We start from the raw sequence: 20,619 nt of genomic DNA on the forward strand, positions 1-20,619 counted from the left end.
ATAGACAGTCCCACCGCCTGTGGTGCACACCAGACATTCAAGGAACGTTCGTTTCCTTCTTCCCTTCACAAGCAAATGCTATAAACATGGTAATGGGAACCACATTTTAACTATTAGAGACAGAGAGACAAAAATGTTTTCTGGGACTTTAGGACATTTTAGGCAACTACTGTCCTAATTACCAGCCCTGTTCTGTTATTTGTATTTGGGTCTCTCTCCTGCACTGATCTGTGAGCAGCCCCAGAGTGGGGTCCTGTCTGTTCCTCTTTGCTTTCCCCGCATAGGGGGACAGTATTGGGTACACAGTAGGTGATCAAAAGTGCTGAATCATTGTCATAAATTGGGTCTTTAGGTACATTTGAAGCAGTGCATGAAAAAGGTAATACCAAGTAGTATGAATATTTACTTGGTGGAACATAAATATAACATCATAAAATACTAGGGACTTCCCCGGTGGTCCAGTGGTTGAGACTCCATGCTTCCAACGCAGGGGGCACGGGTTCGATCCCTGGATAGGGAACTAGGATCCCACATGCCGTGCGTGGCATGGCATGGCATAAAATAAAATAAAATAAAGTCCTAGAGTGTGTTCTGTGTGTCAGGTTCTGTTCTGAGTGCGTGATGAGTTTTTCAGTGCTTGCCACAGACCCGGTGAGGTGTATACTGTTATTATGTCCATTTTACAGAAGAAAAGACTGAGGTACTTGCTGGAGGTTCTGTAACTACGGAGCAGAAGAAGCAGAATTAGAATCCAGGCAGCTTGACTATAGAGCCTGGTCTTCTAGCAACTGTACTATTCTTTCTGTGCTCCCACGTTGTGCTCAGGCAGTCGTGAGGATGAAGAACAGCCCTGTACACAGCCAATCACCATTAGCTCCTAACAAAAGTCCCACCTACTCACATAGCTCAGGCCATCAGAGATCTGTACTTGGCAAGCTAGTAAGGCAAGAGAGATCATTTTTGACAGAAGTGTTTGCAATAATAATAGAATTAAAAAAAAAAAAAAAGCAGTTTTGCTGACTAATTAGCTGAACTCTCCTTGCACCTTATATTTCCATCTCTGCACCCATGACCATGCTGAGCAGCAGTAGAGTTCTTTGCCTCCGGATCTGTCTTCCTGACTGGTCCGATGACCTACTTGGGAAAAGAGACCTGATCATTCCTTAATGATCTTTCCATTTCCTGCCGTGCCTAGGACAGTGCTTGGCATGGAATAAGCATTCCATAAATAGTTGTGAAAGTTTTGAACTAAATTAAATCTTCACAGTGGAAAAAGAAGAATGAAATAGTCCATGAAAAAGCAGAAAGTAATCTGTAAGATCATAGTGCCAATGATTTAGAAGATTTTATGTCTCCTCTTCACTAGGCAAATAATACATGTTCGTGGTGGAAAATGAGACAACATAGACAGGCAAAGAGAAAAATGTTGAAATCGCCTATGATTCCATGATTAACATTTTAGCTTATTTCCTTCCTCTTCTCCTTTCTGCTTTGTCTCTGCCCCTGCTGATCTTACATACAATGTGTGGCAATGATAACTGCATATGACCTATTTTCTGGCTTTTTTTCCTTTTTTTTTTTTTTTTTGGCGGCGCCGTGGGGCTTGGGGGATCTTAGTTCCCAGGGAGGGATTGAACCCAGGCCATGGCAGTGAAAGGGCCGAGTCCTAACCACTAGACCACCAGGGAATTCCCTGGCCTTTTTTTCTAACTCAATTTTATATGGGTTTTATTTTCATTCACCTGTTTAATAGGGCATCTTTACTATTAATATTCATTGTAGAAACTTTGGAAAATCAAAAGCTGGGAATAAAAAACAGAAATAAAAAAATCCCAGAGCCTAGAATTAAGGTCTGGGTTCTCTCTCTCTTTCTCTCTCTCTTTCTCTCTCACACACACAGACACACACACACACACACATAATAAAATTGAAATTACATGCACAGTTTTATACCTATATTTTCAAATGTTCTTCAAAAGCATGAATCACCATGGTTGTTATTCCATTAGGTGGATGTTACCATGTATATTTTTAAAGTGCTGTGGGCTACTTAGTGATAGACAAACTCTCAAAAGTTCAAGGTTCAAAGGATGATTCCCTTGTGGGCCAATGTTTTTTCTTTTTAAAACAACCTTATTGAAGTAGGATTTACATACCACTATGTTCACCCCCTAGTAAGTTGCATGACTTTTAGTAAATTTATACAGTTGTGCAACCATCACCACAATCCAGTTTTCAAATATTTCCATCTCCCATAATGGGAAATTCTGATCACTTTAGACAGGCTTAAGAGGAGATGGGTCTGAGAACCGGAATCATCTTTCTACAGATCCAAACCCCACACAGACACCTCTTCTCCCCAACAAGGTCAGGCTGTAGGTACTGAGATCAGGAGTCAGGAAACCTGGGTTGCTGGTGTCCTTAGAAGTGGCCCCATCACCTTTCTGCCTGGGTCCCCATCAGGGAGGCAGAACTTCCCATGCCATGATTTATCAGATAGTTTTTTTTTTGGCCTGGCCGCACGGCTTGTGGGATCTTTGCTCCCTGACCAGGGATTCAACCCAGGCCACGGCAGTGAAAGCACCAAGTCCTAACCACTGGACCACCAGGGAACTCCCCTATCAGATAGTTTTAATTTTGCATCTGGCATCCATTTCCTTCCTTCCCTCACCATTCCTCTCCCCTACCCACCGAGGCTGAGAAAAGCTGCAGCAGCTCATGGCTCAGGCATCTCTGAGCACCTTGTCATTTAGACACCAGCTCCATTTTTTCCACCCCTGCTTGCCCACAGTCTGGTCTTCACCCTCTGAGCAGAGGGATCCTGGTCCAAACCTAATCAGAGCTGGTCACTCTCTGACTCAAAACCCTCCCACGGCTCCCCCATCACACTTGGAATAACAGGCAGACTCCTGATGTGGCCTTTAGGATGCTCAGTTCTCCAACCTCTTCTCTGCTCACTTTTCTCAGCCTCACGGGTCTTCTTGCTGGTCCTAGAACGTGCCACACTTGTTTCCACCCCAGGGCCTTTGTACTTGCTGCTCCCTTTTCCTCCTTTCCTTTAGTCTCTGTTCAAATGTCACCTACTTGGAGAGGCCTTCCCTGAATGCTTTACCTTAAAATAGCCCTGCCCACCTCCCCCCATCACTCCCTATCCTTTTCCCTTGCTTGTTACATTCACTTTGTATAGCATGACTTGCAGTTATACTTTAAGCTCAAACATTCATTGAGTGAATGAATGATTAAATGACACACAATTTGCTTTGACTTATGGAGATCTACCTATAAAAATTATGATCTAAAAAAAAACCAACAAAGTATGATCTAGGGGATCTGAATATGTAATGGGGTGAGTAAGAAGGATGTGAATTCTCACTGGGGGAAGGTGGTCTCTGATGTTTCACTGTCTGGCTTCAAATCCACCACATATTAGCTATTTTCACCTGCAGTTAGGGGTTATTTATAATGCCGACCTCTGAGGCCTTTGTGAAGACTAACGGCCATAATGCCTGTAAAATACTTACCACTTGTAGGATGCATTTTAAGAAGTTAGCTGCTATCTTCATCATCATCATGATCATCCTCACTCTACTTGTCAAATTAGGGACCTCAAATATTGACAGCGCCTCATGAGAGCTGCTTTGGCATCATGTAAAGAATTACACGGATACTGGTACTATTCCTATAGAGTAGAGCTGTGGTTCTCAAAGTATGTTCCCTGGATCAGCTGCAGCAACGTCACCAGGGAGCTTGTGAGAAATGTAGTTCCTCAGGCCCCAGTCCAGACTTATGGAACTGGAAACTCTGGGTGGGGCCCGACAATCCATGTTTTAACAAGCCCTTGGGGTGATTATGATGCATGCTTAAGTTCGAGAACCATTTGGACGCGGCAGATAGCTGGTACGGACAGGCTGAGTCAGGCTCGCAGATGTTTATGCTTGGCCTGCAATGATGGTTAAAAAATTTGAAACTAGGTGTCAATGTTTAAAATTTTGGAGATTTCACATAAAATCTCAGATTCTCAGCTTCTCTGTTGGCGGTAGAATAGTAGAGTGGAGTAGTAGCTGCCCCTTGAAACAGAGCAAGGGTCTCCCATTTGCCTCATCCAGTCCTACTCCCTGTGGTGGGGTGGCAAGCTTGGCTCATTCCCTTTACCTGTCTCGACCCCGTAAAACACCTGTACCAGAAGTGTTTCTCGATAAAGGGTGTTTGTTAGATATCATTCAATAGGAGCCCCACCTTGCACAGATGAGGAAGCAGAACTCATGGAGGGGAGGTGACATGGGTGGCCGTAGGGCCAAGTTCAAACCGAGTGCAAGGTGATAAGACTCTCAGACCTCTTCTCTTGGGGGAACTGAGGCAAAGGGATCAGCTGATTGAATTAGCGCTTCCTAGAGCCCCTCGTCCTGCCAGCCCAGCCCGGGACTCCAAAGTTAAGCCACTGAGATGCTTTCAACGATGAGACTCTAGATGATACAGACCATTTCCCTTTGCCTTGGCGTTTGGGCAGGCTGGTGGAGAGGGTCTGTTAATTTTCTCTGCTCTCAACCTGACAAATACACCAGGTGGAAAAGAGGGATGGGGGAGGGGGCTGTGCTAAAGAGGGTCCTGGACATCTGCAGGGGCCCAGCCTGGACATCAGGCTTTATCATGCAAAGTGGGCATCCCTCAGTGCTATCAGACCAAAAGCTGGAATGAACAAAGCCACAGGGGTCAGTGGCTAAAGTAATGATGGCTGAAGCTAAGTCTGCTTAATCCTGAGCAACCTGGGTTATTTATTTCACTTAGCAGAGGGGGAAGGGGAAAGGGAGATGGAAGAGGATGAGGAGGGGGAGGAGGAGGGAGGGGAGGACGAAGAGAAGGAGGACCCTGCAAGGCCAGAGGTGGTCTCCAGGCCTCCAGGGAAACCCCTTTCTGCAGACCCTGGCAGGCCTTGTGGGCTGAGACCCTGCTCACCCTGAGACACAGTCTTTCCTCTACCTGCTTCATATATTACTTCGTTCTCGAGCACCTCTTTGACTCCTGACTGTCTCAGTGACTCCCCTTCCAGGTATTCTTTCCAGATTCTTTCCTTTTCATCCTCCCTCCAGGTTAACCCGACTACCCCCTCAGGAATGTCTTTCCCTCGGAAGTGACCCAGACCCTGACCTTCACTCCCCTCCATAACTGAACCCAAAGCCTGCTTCCTGCCTGAAGAACAGTTTCTTCTCGGGGCTCTGATTATACAAAGCCAAAGCTCCCCTCGGTAACCCTCCTCTTCTCCTGGTCCCGGGACTGCTGATATCTGGGGACAACTCTGCTGTCGCCCACTTGTTTGGTACCCAAAGCACTTTTCTCGTCTCCTACAGTGGAACAGGGCTGGGAGGGGAGGAACGGGGCCTCTTGGGGATCAGGGACAGAGAAAGGCCGTGTCTCTGGGATCCCGAGGAGGAAGGGAAGGGAAAGGAAGTGGTGAATGAGTGTGTGAGGAATACAGTAAGTGGTGTTTGTTTGGAGGTCGGAAGGAGCAAGGGTGTTGAAAATGAGGAAGGGTAGAATTATGAGGAATGGTGATTTAACCTAAAACAGTGGTTTCGAAGTTTTTTGACCATGACCCACAGTAAGAGATACATTTTACATTGCAGCAGTGTACACATATGCACACACACACAACTGAAACCCTAGTTTCACAGAACAATACTTACCCTTACTATTACATGTGATACACTAATATTTTCTATTATTTTCCTCCTTTTTTCCTACATACCTGTCTTTTCTTGTGTAATTATAATAAATATTTATGTTAAATGTGTACTATTATACCTATTAAACAGGTACTATTATACCTATTAAAGTGATTTCACAGCCCACTAGTGGTTCATAACCCGTAGATTGAAAAGCAATGACCTGGGGGCTTCCCTGGTGACGCAGTGGTTAAGAATCCACCTGCCAATGCAGGGGACACGGGTTCGATCCCTCATCCGGGAAGATCCCACATGCCACAGAGCAACTAAGCCCATGAGCCACAACTACTGAGCCTGCACACCACAACTACTGAAGCCTGCGCCCCTAGAGCCTGTGCTCCGCAACAAGAGAAGCCACTGCAATGAGAAGCCCGTGCACCACAGCGAAGAGTAGCCCCCCATCTTTGCAACTAGAGAAAGCCCACGTGCAGCAACGAAGACCCACGCAGCCAAAATATATAAATAAATAATTTAAAAAAGAAAAAAAGAAAAGCAATGACCTGGAGGTTGACTGTTGGGAGTGAATTTATTATCCATCTCTCTCTGAACTTCCTTTTTATGACAGTGAGAGCGATCCCCTACAGAAGGCAACAATGCAACCAATAGCCTGATTAAAATGTCTGTGATTATTATGGCCATTTTGAAAAAAGATTGTTTTTCAAAGTTTTGACCTTAAAGGAACAAAAGTCCTTCTAAGAGGAGCTTGCATTTCTCTCCCCATGCCTTTGAGACGTAAGTGTTCTACCTGGTCTTCTAGACCATCTCCAGTTTTTATGACTGAGCAAAAAAAAAAAAAAAGGAAAAGAAGCCGTTTTTAAAACTCAAGCTGCAAAAAGGACTCGCTTGCCCAATCTCCTTAAAATTGCTTGTCAAGGGCAAATACAGATTTTAAAAGTCTTCTCCACAAAAAAAATGAAAGGCTTAGGCCATTTGAATGAGTAGACTTAATTTATTCCAAATAAATAAACTAGTAAGTTTTGTATCGTACCTAATTCATGACTAAAGTTTTAAAATGAAAACTGTAAGACCTCTGTCTGTGTCTCTCTGTAGGTATGTATGTCTATGTATGTACATTGTATATTTAGTATGTTTCTACCTCTAGATAGTATTGCCAAAATTAATTTGTAAAGAAGCTCTATTTAATTGGCTTAAAGAAAATGAGCACTTACACAAATTCTCAGAAATATAATAGAAACTAATCCAAATGAATTTCAGGTTCACATAATCTGGGGAATATTTAGTATTAAACTAATATTCACTATTAAAGCTAGTTTAAGCTTTTTGTCTTAATACAGACATGTCTTTAGAGTTATCAACATTAAGTATAATACTTTTGTTGTACCTAGGTTTACTAAAAACCAAATAAGTTCATATTATTTCTGTTACGGAATTTGTCATCAAGAAAAATAACCTGGTATGATATTTTCATAAGTAGAGTAAGTAAATGTAAATGAAATAGTTTTTAGGTGAACTCTTTAAGAATAATTATGTTTTATGATGTGTCTATCTAAAAATAGTTTCCTCAGGAATTCCCTGGCGGTCCAGTGGTTAGGACTCCGTGCGGCCACTGCAGGGGGGCACGAGTTCAATCCCCGGTTGGGGAACTAAGATCCCACATGCCACTCGGCATGGGCAAAAAAAAAAAAAAAAAAGTTTCCTCAAATCTTTTTGGTAACTTGAAACTTTAGAGTTTTGCTAGATTAAGTTAAATGATGGAAATTTATTAAATACTTAGATCGTTCCCAAATAAAATAAGATACAGAAACATTGACTAAACATAGACTTCCTTTTATAGGGAAACTAAAGATATTTGGGACTATGAGTAGATATGTTTGTTGCCATGCTGAGAAATTTTCTATAAAAAAGCACATGTTTTTAGAGACTATAAAATGTATTTATGTTTGCCAATCTATAGAACGCTAATATAAAAGATAGTTCATAATTGATTACTTCTTTTCAATAGAAATTAAGGTTTCTAAGTGTTAAAATTCTAATTAATATATGTAATTAAAATTAATAAGGAAAACACCTTTGTATATATGGAAATTTTTAAGAAAAGGTATAAGAAATGAAAATGCATTTTGTTAAGGGAATAGAAAGTGATTTTGACCTAAATCTGTTTATTTCTAAATGGGAAAGAGAACAAGAGACAAACTAAAATGGATATAGAAAGTTGTAGAAGGTTTATGGAAAAAAAAGGAATCTTTGGAAAGGAATTTTATTTGTGGTCAGGACTGGCTAAGATTGGAATGAATTTAATTAAGTAAATGAGTTTTAATGTCAAAAGTTAGCTGGTACAAAATCAAACTTTGGTTTTTCTCTCTGTTCAGACAACAGTTTTCTTAGACAATTGGTCTGGTCTTAATGAGAAATTATAAACAAAATTTTCTTTACCTTTAATGTAATCTGTCTAGATAAACGAAGACTCTATATTTTGTAGCTAAGTTTTTTTATAACTATATAACCTTTTATATTTGCCCATGAAGTCTTTAATTGTTATTTTGGTTAAATGGGTAACTAAGCACTGTTTCACAGTGACCTATGATCCTATTTGACCAAATGTTTTTTAAAATTTTGATATTTTTGACAAACTTCTCAAAATCAAATTCTAAATGGAGTGTTTTTGATTTAGAACTAACTTGAGGTAACTAACTTTGATTTAGAACTAACTTTGGTTTAGAACTAACTTGCGTCTGAGGACCCCTGAACTATCTCAAAGAATTGTTCTCTCTCCTTATAAAAAGGGAGATGTTAAACTAATGAAGCTTATTTTATATGTTAAATTACATGGGAAGCATTGTCGAATAAGAAGTAATACTAAACCTTCTTTACATTGTGCCTATATAGGTATATGTTATAAGTGTTTCAGAAACTGTGTGAAATTTCTGGAAATCTGATATGTCCTGGTATAATGTTATCAGTCATAATTCTAGTTAGTATCAAATTATTTTGTGTCACAAAGACAACCAAATTTCCTTGTCAACTCCATCATAATGAACTCTCAGATCTTCCATAACAGGCATTTTTAAGTCTTCTGTCATTGATAGACAGTTACTGTTTTACTCTGATGCTTTTGCAAATATGTTTCATCTTCAGAGAGATTCATGGAAAGGACACTGATTTCTGATAGACTTTCAGATCATACCACTGAACTGGGTAAGAATTTACAGAACCTTAATGAAGGAAATGATGGTTTCATAAAACTGCTAACAAAAGATCAAGATCAAGAATTAATTCCAGGGCTTCCCTGGTGGTGCAGTGGTTAAGAATCCACCTGCCAATGCAGGGGACACGGGTTCGAGCCCTGGGCCGGGAAGATCCCACATGCCGCGGAACAACTAAGCCCGTGCGCCACAACTACTGAGCCTGCGCTCTGGGGCCTGCGAGCCACAGCTACTGAGCCCACGCACCGCAACTACTGAAGCCCACATGCCTAGAGCCCATGCTCTGCAACAAGAGAAGCCGCCGCAATGAGAAGCCCACGCACCACAACCAAGAGTAACCCCCGCTCGCCGCATGTAGATAAAGCCCGCGTGCAGCAACCAAGACCCAATGCAGCCAAAAATAAATAAATTAAATTAATTAATTAATTTTTTTAAAAAAGGAGAGGGAGCGATTGTTTCAATGTCATGCCTTCATGGACATTAGGGTCTAGTGCTTTTAATTTTCTTCGGGGTTTTGGTATTTACCTGTAAACTGGATTAGATCCTAAATTCTCATTTCTTCCAGTATCTATGACTCCAAACTAACATTTCCAGTTTTTCTCCCATCATTTTAACTTGGAGTCACTGAGAACTAAAACTGCTCTTTACCTAAACACCCGATGACATCATCAGAGACATCTCAAACTCCAAAAGATGCTTCAACCTTGACATCTAGAAATCTTCTTCAGCTGGCTCCCCTCTGGTCTGTTGGCTTAGTGCCGTCCAAGTTGCAATTAGTTGTACTAATCATTGTTCTAATTGTTCTCTCTTTGTTGTTTTTAAACTGTTTAGGCTTTGTGTGTCTCACCGCTGTGCTATGACACCCTCCAGAGAAATAATGATAGCTTGACATCTGGAGGTGACTGCTCCCTCCTATAAGATTCCTCCTGATGAAGAGCCTATTTTGAACACTGCCTAAGACTCTCTTCGTGGATAGCTCCTTGTTGCTCAAATATGGCTGTAAACTCTCTATAAGCAGACCTCTCCCACAAACCACCTCTCTCCCCACTCCTTGGGACACAGCTCTCTGGGAACGAGCCTTCCCAGTGCTGACAGAGTTCATACTGATGCCCAAAACCCAAGTGGTTGACCACTGATGCTTTCTAGAGAAAGATCTCAACCAAAAGGGAGAAATGTGAAAGGAAAATCAAAATGGAGTTAGTATTGCTAAGAGAGCTCTCTAAAATGGATCTAGGAGGCCATTAAGGGAAGTGTGACTTATGCATGTCTCAGCCTGGATGGAATCTGACCTTTTGATCCGATGTTAAGTCATCCAAAACATCCGCCAGAAACTCACTACAGCCTGTCTAGTTATTGGACCCTCACCCTAAAACAACTCATGAGTCCTTAAGGACAAATATTTTCTGACTCGAGTCAGAGTCGATCACAGTTCTCGCCAGGCAACTCTTAAAGGACCTTGAGGTTTTTTGTCTTTATAAGCCCCTGACTCTTTCTCTTCCCCGAACTCTTTTGCAATTACCCAGATCTGTGTCTTCCAAATTGCAATTTTTAAAACCACAAATAAGTTCTTTTCTTATTTGCAGCCTCTTGCATCATCGTCATTGTCATTGTTATTATTTTGATTGACACAGATAAAATAAAACTGTGGTCACTGGGTGGCCTTCCTGGGTCATTTAAAACAATTGCAAGTTTGCTCTAGGATCTTTCCCTGCTCTTGCATTTCTGAGACTCCTTTGCCCTTGGGCTGCTAAGGAGCTTTGGCTGCTGGGAGGGAGGAACTGGGGGTCACTGGCCGGATCGTTTTTCCTCCTTCCCCTCTACTTCCTGTCTCTCTCTTCCACCAGCAGCAGCAGCTGTTTCTCCTCTGTGGCCCCAGCTCCATGTGGGAAGCCCCCTGGCATTGTCTTAGCTCCTGCTGGGAGTAGGGTGGCAAGATTTAATAAGATGCAAGGCACTGGTTAAATGTGAGTTTCAGATAAATGGAATAAAATTTTATATTCAATTTTTATTATGGTAAAATACACATAACATAGAATTTGCCATTTTAATCATTTTAATGTGTACAATTCTGTGGCATTTAACACATTATATACTAAACTTCTTATACCAAAAGTTATTTATTTCTCTGAAATTCAGATTAACCAGCGTCTTGTGTTCTGTGTGGGAACTCTTGCTGGAGAATCCTTGCTCCTTCAACTCCTGGTGCTCCCGCTAGCCCAGGGAAGTTTCTATCACCTCTGTAACCAATTTCCTGCTTTCAAGTCTGAATAAAATACCTAGAGCGTGCCCCGCCCCCGCTCCCCGCCTACTGATGGACTCTGAGAAATATCCCCTCCCCAATCACTAAAGGGATCAAAAGAAGGTCCCCAGTAAGATGAGCGGTTCCTGGGAGGGCCCCCCCATCCCCCCATCCCCCCATCCCCCCCAGCCCTGCTCTATCATCAGCCCCATTTTTCTCAGCAGCTCTTAATCCTCCTCTGTTCCAGAAACTGCCAGGTGTTCTTCAGTCCTCAGGTGCACCCCTACCCCATTGCCTGGGGGAACTGGTTCCACGTGTCTCTCCGCCTTTGTCACACGGCCCCTCCCCCCGCCCCGCCGCCCGTTCCCCCATCCGCCCACCTGCCTTCCTTCCTCTCAGTCCTCATCTCCGAGCCCTTCCTGTTGCACGTCTGGCACGTCCCCTGCGTCTGCAGCCTCTCCTGTTCCCTCCCTGCCCCCTTTCAGGACATGACAAAGGAAAGAAAAGGGTGGCCCTGGCTGCATTCACTACTTTTATTAATGAATGCGGGAGCGAAAACAGCTGGCCCTGCAAACATTTCTGCTGAGCTGGCCTGTTGCAGAAGGAGACGGAATCCCAGCGTTGTGGTTTTGGAAGGGCCCTTTGGAGCTAACTAACCTCACCCCTGGACGATACGGGGCACACCGCCCTAAGTCACCCACACCAGGAACGCGGGGCGAGAGGCTCTCTTGCATCCCTAGTGCTGGAGTGAGCGCTGAGGTTAACAGGTCAGCCTTCGGAATCCAGACAAGTGATTTTTTTTTTTTTTCTTTTTTTTGCGCCCCACTCATTCCTTCGCATCCTCAGCGGATGAGCGAGGGTGTAGGAAGTGGATTAGCCTCCCTCAGCCCGTGTGGCCCAGTACTGCTCTGCATCCCGACGGGAGAGGTGTAGAAACTGAAGCATCCAGAAACTTTTAGAGCAATTTGCCTTGCCTCACCGTCCAAGCGCATGATCGTTTTTCTAGTAATTCATTTATTATTGTATTTTACAGGAGGAGGTCTGTGATGAATTGGGGGGGAAACTGGTCTTCCCTTAGAGGTAATTTGAGAAGCGGTGTTTAAGAGCACAGACTCTGGCGCCGAGTCTGGGCTGGGAAAGAGGCGACGTCCTAAGGCACATGACTTCACCTCTCCCCGCCGGGATCTCCGTTTCCCCTCTGTGAAGTGGGGCTAACCATGGCTCCTACCTCGTGGGATAGTTGGGAGAATTCAAATTGCCCGAGTTCAGCATAGGAGCACCTGAGACCGCCTGGCACAGAGTGAGGGGCACGTGTGCTGGCCGCTCCTAATTCTTGGGGGCTTCTGACTTGAGTTGATTAAACCACCAAGATCACTCTCCACCGACCCTCTTTCTGGAGCTCTCTGAGGACATAGCTCTATTCCCACTCTTTGTTTGCTGTTATAGTGATTACTGATTCAAGTTCTCTCCCTAGACGTGGAAACGTTTCCAGCCCAACCCGCTGTCTTAAATCACAGGACAACGCAATGACCCCTGGGCTGTCGGGTCAGACCAGAGCAGCGGGTTCACAACTGAAGATGGTTGGGGAGGGCAGGGTGGACCAGGAAGCCAGGGGCAGCTACTAGGGTCCCAAGAGAAGGGATCAAGAGGGGAGAGGGAAGGGTCATAAGACCTGAATCACAGAATAGGAACTGAAATGGGGACGCTGCAAGGACAGCAGAGGATGGACCCAGGAAACATGAATGGGAGACAGTGGCGTATTTCCAACAGGCAGTCCAGCCCATTCACATCTACCTGACAAGTGCTGAGCACGTACCTTTGCTGCTTGAGCTTCTGGAAGCTTGAAGATGTTCTTGATGTCCGACAATCCCTGTTCACAGCGCAACAGATCTTACTCACCCCAGGAAGGGATGTCTGTGCAGATCCCGTCACTTGGTGAGGAGGAGACATTACCACACCTGACCTCTCCTTCTCCAAATGGCATTTGGTCTTTTGTCAGGAAGCTGGCAAGTCTCTGGGACCCTGAGCAACACCTGTTGTCCTGCTTGCACGTCTGTGCACCACCCCGATTCTCCCTTTGCTTTGGATACTCAACTGCCAGATGAAGTGGTCAACACCAGAGTGCCCACATTGCCAACCCCAGACTCATGTCCAGCTTATAGGCAGGTTGGGGTGCTTTGTACAATGTTTTTCTTTTCCTTTCCAAATTTTAAATTAATTACCAATATTTTCAGATTGGGAGAATTCACACAAAAGTCTGGAGAACCGGTTTCACTTTGATAATCAGCCAGTTTGGCTACCTTGAACCCTCTTTCCTGCAAGGCCACCATCATTTGGAGCTGTGCAGCAGTTGACCTCTTTCGATAGTACGTGGGCTCTCCCTTTGCTGCAGTCCTCACCACTCCTGACTGTCTGGCCTTTTGCCTATTTAACTTACTTACATTAGCTTTCTGGTACACAGAAACATTTGACTTTGCAAACTTTTGTCCAAACTTATTCTCTCCCAAAGTCCCCAATAAAATTCTTCTCTTAACTAATCATTGGGACCCGCTCTTTTTCATTTCTACTCTATACTCCATCTCCTACTTCATTCCTCTCCCCTAATCTCAGCTCACTTGGCATTAGTGTCTGCACAGGTCCCAGAGCCTCCAAGCCTTTACTCATCCCGAGTCCTCTACCTACTTGGATAAGTATTAAAACTTACAAAATGTACAAAAAGCTCTCCAGAGTGGCCAACATGTAGAAAGAACTCAGGAACTGGGAAGTGTGGTTATTGTTTTTATTATACCCTAGTTCTTCTGAGTATAGATTCCTAAACCTTTCTTGAACCCCTCCCCCCATGCCTCGCCTACGACTCAAGACTACGCTCTTGGGACTTCCCTGGTGGTCCAGTGGGTAAGACTCCGCACTCCCAATGCAGGGGGCCAGAGTTCGATCCCTGGTCGGAGAACTAGATCCCACATGCATGCTGCAACTAAGAGTCCACATGCCACAACTAAGAAGTCCATGTGCCACAACTAAGAAGTCCATGTGCCACAACTAAAAGATCCCGAGTGCTGCAACTAAGATCCGGCACAGCCTAAATAAATAAATAAATAAATAAAATTTAAAAGAGACTATGCTCTTGTCTCTTCTCTGTGGACACAGCCACAGCTTTCTAACTGGCTTCTCTCCCTCTCTGTGGTCCTCTTCAAACCCTTTCTCCCCACATCGGGATCTACCTGAAATGCAGTTTTGTCCATCTTATTCTCCTGCTTAAAGCCCTCAATGCTGCTTCTTTATTTGGGCACAAAAGGTTTCAAGATTCTTCATAGGACTTAAAAGTTGCTCCAAGACCCAGCCCGTCCCTCCTGCTCCAGCTCCGTTCCCACCATTTCCAGTCTTACCCTTGACTTCCCAGCAATACCAAACCACTAGCAGTTCCCACCACACCCCAAGCCTTTGTCTCTACCTCCATGCCTTTGTCTGTGCCATTCCAGTGGCTTGGAAAGCCCTTTGCAGCCCAACCCAATTCTTATCTGTCTCTAGACTCAGTTCCTGAGCCACGTCACCTCCATGAAGCCCTTCCCATGCTGAGGTGGGTGCCTGCCCCATTGCCCTCACCCCTCGTCCCACAAAGCCTGCTTGCCTGCTCTGTTCGTGTGGCAGAACTTTGAGGACAAGAACTGCATGGGTCTAGTCTATTTTTATATCCCTAAAGCACAGTAGGGGCTTCATCAATGCATGCTAACTGAATGAATAAGTGAAGCGATGCCTCTTATTTCTCCAGTTAGAAGGCAGCTGTTGCAGCCCAGGCCTGCCCTTTCCCAATGAAAGGTGAGTCAGTGATACGGAACAGAACTCTCGGGTGTGTAACTCCAAGCTTCGTGAAGCTGGAGGGTTCCTGCTCAGCATTTTTCTAGAGATAAGGCTTGGCTAGTGACTCATTTCACCCTGTTCTTTCTCCAGGATTTCACATTGCAGTGGCGTCTGTTTTCCATCACAGGTGCCGTGACCATATGACCTGGAATGTCTGAGGTCAAACATTCTGTCTGTGTCCTAATATATGCACCTATACTCTGAGACCTCAGATCCCAATTAGAGGTTGAAGTGTCACGGGCGCCCTGCCCTCAGCTCTTGACCCCCTGCCTGTTCACTTTTTAGGAAAGGGTGGTTTGCACCGATCAGATGAGAAGATGATTAGGAGTGTGGGGTGCAGGGAATGGTCATTCATTCAGCAGACTGTGTTAGACCAGGGCCTGGCTAGGTTCCGGGCACACGGTGGTGAGTGCAACGGTCAGTCCTGTGTGCAAGGAGCTTACGGTCCAGTGTGGGGACAGACAGTCATCAGATACTTGTCGGACTCAGTGTGAAGCTGTAACGCTGGGAAGCACCACAGAGAGGTCCAGGGTACTCAGGGAGTCTGTAAGGAGGGGTTTGACCAGGGGGGAGCAGGCCTTCCACGAGGCTGAGATGACTGAGGAGACAGTTGAAGGAGTTGCTGGCTGGTAAAAAGGGAAGGGCCTGGAAGCGCCGGTTAGAGAGGGAGGGTCCTCGGTGGGCAGTGAGGCAGGAGATGGGTGGAGACCCCATGTAGGGCCTTGACGGCCAGTCTAAGGCTTTTTGGGTCTTTCTCCTAAGAGTGAAGGGAGACCACTTTTTGAGCAGGGATTTGAGCCGCTCATATTGTGTTTGGAACAGAATCCCCTCTGGCTGCAGTGTGGAGAGCAGACTGGAGCTGAGTCAAGCTTTCTTAAAAGGAAGGCCATAAGGAGAAATCCCCTACTGTGTCTGCCAGTAACTCCTGTGCTCCCTCCCCAGGTAAGCTCTGCCAGGGCAGGAAGAGTGGTCTGCTTTGTTCACTGATTTATCCCAAACAATGAAAACCGTGCCTGGTCCATAGCAGGTGCCCCCAAATTCCTGAATGTCTCCAAACTTTGCGAGTGCTTTAGGGCAGGTTTAAGTCAATCTCAGATCCCTGGGTGGCTAAGAAAGACATCTTGACTCATTTGACCAACTTGTCCTGGAGCCTAGCATGGGCTCAGGCCAAGGATTCAAAGGATCCCGTTGTCTCAAAGGGAAGAAAGAAGAATGATCAAGGAAATGGCTAAGGCAGGATAATAAGGGCCAGCTGTCTTCAGTACAGAATGACGAGTTTATCAAAAATGGATTTTGGGGAGGTTCCTTGATCAAGGTCAACAAAATCTCATTTGGTACCTGCTTTCTGCAAGCTGTATGACCTCGAACAGATCACTGTAACCTCTCAGAGTCTCACTTTACTTACGTGAAAAATGGGGATGATAAGAACAGCTTTGTGGGGTTGTTGTGAGAATTAAATAAGATAATTAAATGAGATTATTTTTGTAAGTCACTTTGCTAAGAGACTGGTACAGAGCAGACCACCCAGCTACGCCTCCCCTCCCCCTCCCCCCTCCTCCTCCTTTCTCCTTCCTGTTCTTCCTCCCTCCTATTGTCGCTATTATTACTATTATTAGCTAGCCAGCCTCCCTCGTGCCTCTCCAGAAAACCATTAACCATGGTTAATTAATCAATCCCTGCTTCTACTCCCTTATAATTATATAGAGTTGCCCACCTGAGAAACAGTTCAATTGCAGCTTTGCACGGCCTCATGCCTTTTGCTCTGGGGCTTTGTTTGAAACCACGCTTGCCTGTGTGTCCTCAATGGCTTAATATGTGTAGCGTGTCTGTCCTAATCAGAAGTCATCCCGGCCTTCTGTGGCATCTCATGTGTAGCTGTGCAAGACAATGTCTGCCCACCCAGCCCTCGGGGGTGATCTTCTCTCCAGGCCACTTCAGAGGGAATTTTGCATCCCCCTCACAACCTATATTTTAAGTCAAATCCTTTGAAATAAGCTCTCCAGTCTGGGTGGGAAATCTCACCAGGCATTTTTATGTGAAGTGAAAACAGAAAATCTCATTCTGATAGAAAAGACCAGTCCGGGACCTCATAATCTAGTGGAGAAGGTCGGGGTCGGCCTGACCCCAGCCCCTCTTCCATGTCCTGGCCAAGGCAGTTTGGGACCCACTGCTGTTGAAATGTACCCTCGCCTCCCACTGTGGCCCAGAAGGGACTGGAATCTAATGGGATGGGGACAGAGTCATAAACAACTGCACTGCTACAGGACACTGTGCTTATCTCCGCAAATATTGACTCTGGAGGATCAAACAAGTGGCCAAAAAAACAATAATATTTTCCCCCAGAGAGAAGGTCCTGTTCCAAATGGCTAGGACCAGGCAGGGCGAACAGGCAGCAGAGATGGCACACCTGCAAGGTGAAGGTCTCCAGAGGGGCTGCTCTGGCGGGCGGAGCCTTCAGAATCGTTACAGCCAGGAGGGAAGGAGGGAGGGGGCTTGGGTGCCCACGGGTGGCCTTGAAGGTTACCAGGCATCCCGTGTTCTGGATCAAAGTTTTCACAGTCAGGGGATTGTTCCAAGAAGCAAGACACCCACAGTTAAGACCCCACTCAGGTTCAGCAGACATTCGGTTGGACCTGTTCTTTGGACTAGACATGCTGCCAGAGGCCGTCATGAGTGATTCCACTCAATCCTTACAGAAGCCCCGTGAGCTAGGTGTGCTTACTCCATTTTGCAGATGAGGAAACTGAGGCTCCAAGCAGTTTGGTGACTTGTAGTCATCCGGTGTGTTACAGGGCAGAACTGGCACTGGGACCCCATAGAACTGCCTCTAAAGTAGGTGTGCTTGTCCTGGTTGTTACAAGCTATGAAGTCCTTGGTGTTACAACTCAAATGCCCCTTTATACACTGAGGGTCCAGAGACCAGAATTCTGGACCAAAAGCAGGAACTGAGGTCATTTGGCTGAGCCTCTGGGTTGTTTACTATTTTGTAAAGATGTGGATGGAAATAACTATTGATTTTTCATTCTGGCTCTTGGGCAGGAGCCACAGTTTGGATAGTATTGGCAAAATGCCCAATGCCACACCGCAGCTCCGTTGTGTGCGTGCGTGTGTGTGTGTGTGTGTGTGTGTGTGTGTGTGTGTAACGGTGGTAGGGGATTCACTGTGACTCTAAACCTTCCCTTCTGCCCAAATCCCAGACTACGATACCTTAGAGTCCCACGGCCACTGATAATCATTACAATAGAGCAGCGTCCCCGGGGCCTATTTTCTTTTCTTTTTTTAATATTTATTTATTTATTTATTTATCCTTGGTTGCATTGGGTCTTCGTTGCTGCGCGTGGGCTTCCTCTAGTTGCGGCGAGTGGGAGCTACTCTTCCCGGCGGTGCGCGGGCTTCTTATTGCAGTGGCTTCTCTTGTTGCAGAGCACGGGCTCTAGGCACGTGGGCTTCAGTAGTTGTGACACGTGGGCTCAATAGTTGTGGCTCGCGGGCTCCAGAGAGCAGGCTCAGTAGTTGTGGCGCACGGGCTTAGTTGCTCCGTGGCATGTGGGATCTTCCCGGCCCAGGGCTCGAACCCATGTCCCCTGCATTGGCAGGCGGATTCTTAACCACTGCGCCACCAGGGAAGTCCCGGGGCCTCTTTTCTATAGAAAGAAAGGGCTAGGTCATAGAAAGAGACCTCTTGCTGGGGGGTGGACGTGGGGATGAAAATGATATCATTAATGAAGATAACGAGGATGGGGAAAAGAGGCAGGGAATGCAGAAAGAGACCAACGCCAAGATAAGCTACAGGGTAGCAGAGAGGAACAACAGCAGAGGAGATAGAAATCGTTGCGCTCTGACAGTTGCATAGAGGAGAGAGAAACACTACAGAAAGTGAGGAAGACAAGTTTCCTTGGAGGCAGCAACCAGAAAGATTTCCTCCCAGGTGCACTCGGGAGGCTGTGGGTGAGGGAGTGCGTGGGGGGTTGTGGAGGGGACTCAGCCGCAGAGGGTGCTGAGCACTGGGAGACACCCCAGAGAGACAGCACTGCTGCCTCTGATGGCCCTGATGTCCTGCCAACAACCACCAGCCCCCAGAAAAGTCGTTTCCAACACGCACCTGCTGTCCATAGCAGAAAGCCAAGGGGGATGTGGAGTTGAGATGTGGGGGGAGGGAAGAAGGCTTCCACCCTCACAACCAAGGAGCCAGAGCTCTGATTTCTAACACCACCTCCAGGAAGCCCTCCCAGCCCACTGTTTAGGCTGTGGGGCTCACGACGAGCCATCCAGAGGCTCATCGTCCCCTTGCTTCACATTCGTGGCTCAACAGATTCTAATCAGGGTTATAATTCTCGATAGGCTCTTTTATTTGTGTTTTTCGTGTGGGAGTGTATTATTTCTTTTAATAGCCTGTACATTTCTCTACTATTTCTGTTGTATCTCCTTCACAGGATCTGGTGCAGGGCTCCTGTTCTTTTGAGTATGTACAGAACTCTCTATCTTCTTTTAGCAACTTATACTTTAAAAAATTCCCATGTTTATTAAATTTTGGGACATTCTCCTGCCTATGGCTTCTATTGAAAATTCCCTTCCTACTTGAAAGCTTTTTATACTGCCCACTGTCCTTCGTGAGGTATTGACACCCTCGTGAAGGCACAGTAAGACATTTTCATTCCCATTTTATAGAGGAGGGAACTGAACCTCAGAGACTTGCCCAAAATACTTAACCTGGCCCAAAGGTTAAAATACCTTCTACATTTTGTACCAATGTATGGTACACAAGCTGATTTTAGGTGTATTTCGAGGAACATATTTTAAGTTCTGTGTTTTGTTTTCATGTGTTAAGGAAAAGTAGCATATGAAACCTGTGTTTTCAGAAATATTATTACTTGAAGTATTTTATTTACGTAAAAATAAGTGAGTTGATTTAAAGATAAATATTAAAGAAATAATAATTGGGGTTGTTCAAAGATGGGGCAAAAATGAGAAGCAGGTTCCCAAAGGACTGATGTTTGGGAAACACTGCTTAGTCTCAGTTTTGTCCGCAGTGGTCCTGTCAGTGGGGTTTTACTGCCTGCCCACAGCCAGGACGAGGAGATAGGAGTGCCAAGTGAAGGGACCAGTGCTTCGGGAGTGAAACCACAGATTGGTCCAATGACCTTGAATGAGGAGGAGCTTCGTTTCTTCAGGCTGCAGTTCTTCCATTTATGCAAAGAGGACTCGCTGAGGCTGCCCACATGTCGGCATGTAGAGAGGATGGGATAATCTCCGTCTACTGTGGGCAAAGCCGGATAGAAGGGGTGTGTAGTGGGAGGAGAGGGCTGCCCAGGAATCAGAGGAGGCCAGCCTCTGCCCTCACAGAGCTCTCAGTGTCATGGGGAGATGGAGGAGACGGACGCAAGACACAAAAACACAAAGTAATGTAAACTCAGATCTTAGGATGGCTGGGACAGAGCTCCACTCCTGAATGGTGGTGTTCGGAGCAATGGATGGGGTCAGATGGGATTGGCCTTGCCTTCAGGAAGGCGCTCTACCAGGAGTGAAGCGAGAATCATATTAGCAAGAATCATATTAGAAGAGAGGTTTCGTCCCCCAGGAAACTTCCCGCATCCTCACGCTGGCCTGTATAGAGTCTCTGAATTGAGGGTCCTCCTCT

The 20,619-nt window shown here is 45.5% G+C and overlaps 1 long non-coding RNA gene across 1 annotated transcript in view; it reads left to right on the forward strand.

Moving 5' to 3' along the window:
* Nucleotides 1-20,619, forward strand: part of LOC309663489 — a 368,186-nt gene that overhangs the window by 48,666 nt on the left and 298,901 nt on the right. The window contains exon 3 of the long non-coding RNA XR_014265313.1: nt 8,817-9,238. This is a non-coding gene — a long non-coding RNA (uncharacterized lncRNA). The remainder of the gene's footprint in view (nt 1-8,816; nt 9,239-20,619) is intronic.

The sequence above is a fragment of the Balaenoptera physalus genome (assembly GCF_965194825.1).
Source record: "Balaenoptera physalus genome assembly, chromosome: 6".
Lineage (NCBI taxonomy): Eukaryota > Metazoa > Chordata > Mammalia > Artiodactyla > Balaenopteridae > Balaenoptera > Balaenoptera physalus.